This window comes from Ptychodera flava, chromosome 11, assembly GCF_041260155.1.
Source record: "Ptychodera flava strain L36383 chromosome 11, AS_Pfla_20210202, whole genome shotgun sequence".
In the NCBI taxonomy this organism is placed as follows: Eukaryota; Metazoa; Hemichordata; class Enteropneusta; family Ptychoderidae; genus Ptychodera; species Ptychodera flava.
Window position 1 is genome coordinate 19747241 of NC_091938.1, and position 3056 is coordinate 19750296.

Below are 3056 nucleotides of genomic sequence, written 5' to 3' on the forward strand. Positions count from 1 at the left end.
AAACTATTTTTCATGGGGTTGCGCCCCCACATGCTTAACGTTTTATACTAGTCCATGAAATCCGCTTCTGAATTCAAAAGCATTGTATAGTATCTAGTTCACCTCTAAATATCTCATATTTATGTATCGCTGGTTCGAAATAAAACTTGTAAACATTACATTTGTTTCGTCCATTGTGTCTGTACCAGTCGACACTCCTCCATGTATGGAATGTACCTCAATTTAAATGACAAAAGGGAGAATGAGAAACGATTATTTGATTAACTGCCGTCAGTGTTCTGGTATGTCCCTACCTGGATTAACGTGCATCGACCGGCGTCCAGTTTTAATCTGTCGGGGTTGACCGTGCCGTGGCAAACAATGGTAATGAAGATATCTGGTGTCAAAATATTTCATATACGGACTGTAAATACACAACATTGCAAAGTCCGCAAGAAAAGGGACAGATAAATGATAAGGAGCAAATATTAATCCTTACCAACAGAGTGAGATACATGCAGTTTCTTTTGACATTGGAAGAATATTGATTCTATAATGTACACTGTAGCAAAATTTATCAGTGAGCTGTAAGGATTTTAAAAAAAAATTAATAACCACTTTTCTTCTACTCTGCGAAGTTTCTGAATTGTGCAAAGTTGCTATCTTTGTATGGGATGTCACTTCACGAAAAATAAAGTTGGCTAAACAAAACATAGGGCCAAAGTCCCTGAAGCTACAATAGACATGGATACAAAATTAAGTATTTCCTGACTGTATGAAATTATCTCACTTTAATAGGTCATCCTAGGGACTTGAAAACCAAATGTTAAAGCTGTCGGACCAGCGGTTTTGAAAAACAAGCAACTCAACAGTTGACAGAGCTCTGCTGTGTAATATGTAGGGAATAACCTTTTGTGACACATGTATTGATGAAGAAGGTGGATGTCTTTCATTAACATTGTAAGTGAGTTCTGTTGAATAGTTGAGACTGTACATATGCAGAGAAAGCACACTGAAGAGACAAATGTTTGAAACTTAAGAAGTTCAAGGTCATCAAAAGCATTATAAGGAATCATGTAACTTTCATTGCACTGTTTACACAGATTGCACAATTGCTATAAATAGCACATGAGGAATCTTACAGCGAAGCTTTACCATAAAAACCCTATCACTTTGACCACTCTTTTAATTGACCACTCTATTTTTTTCCTCAAAAAGTATTTTATCTTATCCTTACCAAGTCAACCATAAATGGGAATTAGAATTTTCTCTATCTCTATCTCTATTGACTATTTTGAGCGATTTCTGTTAGATAAACATACAGGGCACAATAAATGACGGTTCAGAATATGTCAAAGTAGGGATTCAGGAAAGTTGCGTTTACATGTTTTAATCCTCCAAGATGGTAAGCATTTCACTACGAACTGTCAAAAAAGGTTGAACTTTCTGATAATTCTACATAAAAATTATTTTGGCTTTGATGATTTCCTAATTAATTCAATTATTTAAAATCATATTAATTATTTTTTACTGGGTGAATTGATAGGGTTTATGCAGTACAAGAATTACATACAATGCAAATCAAATTTTGACCAAAATGACAAAAAAATTCCTTAAAAATACACATTTGCATATTTCATCACAATTTGAACAAATCTAAGTTGGGTTACCCCTAGGGACCTGTATACCAATAAAAGCTGTCTGATCAGCGGTTATGAAGAAGAAGATTTTTTATCAAAAACACCTTTTTTGGCATTAATTTGCCTATTTTCAACAATATCAAAAAATTAAAAAAAAAGTTTCTCAAAATCATATTTTTAATCTACGCAACAAATATCGAATCAGTAAGTACTGCGGTTCTCAAGATATTTGAGTGGACGGACGCCTCACAAACGGACATACATACATACATACATACATACATACATACATACAGACTGACGACGGACGCCGGACGGATACCCATCCCAATAGCTTCTATAGACTATAGTCTATAGTACTAATAAATCACACTGTAAAGAGGAATAATGGGTCTGTCTTTTACCTCTATGGATCATGAAATAATATTGTATTTTACACTGGAGTGTCCTTTCATCAAAACAATTAGTGAAATGATATATAAACATGATAGTACTTAGAGGGACCACAAAACATATGAATGTCAGTATGAGTTCGGGGTGACTGTGATAGTTTGTTTGAAAACCTCTTACATATATTATACAACTTTCACACATATGTAAAGCTAGATTCTTGGAAAACTTGAGGGCTCCAGTGTGATAGTTTAATTACCACGGTCCCTTCATCTTGATGAGGGGATTGTTGTAGAAGTGATCACTGATATTCTTAAAGTAACAGAAAAGCCATCAATAACAGACTTTCAAAGAAATAACACCAGTGGTTTGAGTGATTTATGAGTGCCATATTTTTCCCTCCAAAATTTTAGTGCAACATTTTGTAAATTTTTGTATATTTTTCTGTAATTTTTGTAATGGATTTGGACTGAATTGAAATGATATCCTATTGGCTTCGGTTTTATTATCATAATTTCTGAGAAAATGTGTAGGAAATTGTTTGAGTTTCATTTTACAAAGGTGACAAATATAGACTTTGGTGCTCAAAGGGTTAACCAACAGATAAATCCTACAGAATGCAGTGTCATGGTCATTTGAAGAAATCATCTGACAAAAAGAGAAATTCTAAAAGCTGCAAACTTTCATCATATACCGTAGATGTTCGAGTTAACGTCTAGAAACAAATTTATGGGGCTTTTGACTAAAAGTAAAAGGAATTGTTAGAAACAATACAAATCAAAAAATATCATCCAAATAGCCCTTCAAATTTCACTGAAACTAAATATTGTGGAGATGGCAGTTGGGAGACGGAAAAACAGACCACCACCTGTTTGATCTTGCTCTGGATTGTCACTGGAAAGTGATGCTTAAAATCTTCAGGAATACTACTTTGGTTTCCAATAGATAGATGAATGTGGTATAGTGATTTAATGATTTGTTGATCAGTTGAGTTTTGTAATGTTGAAATATAAGGAGAAAAAATAACAATAGCTTTGGACACACAAC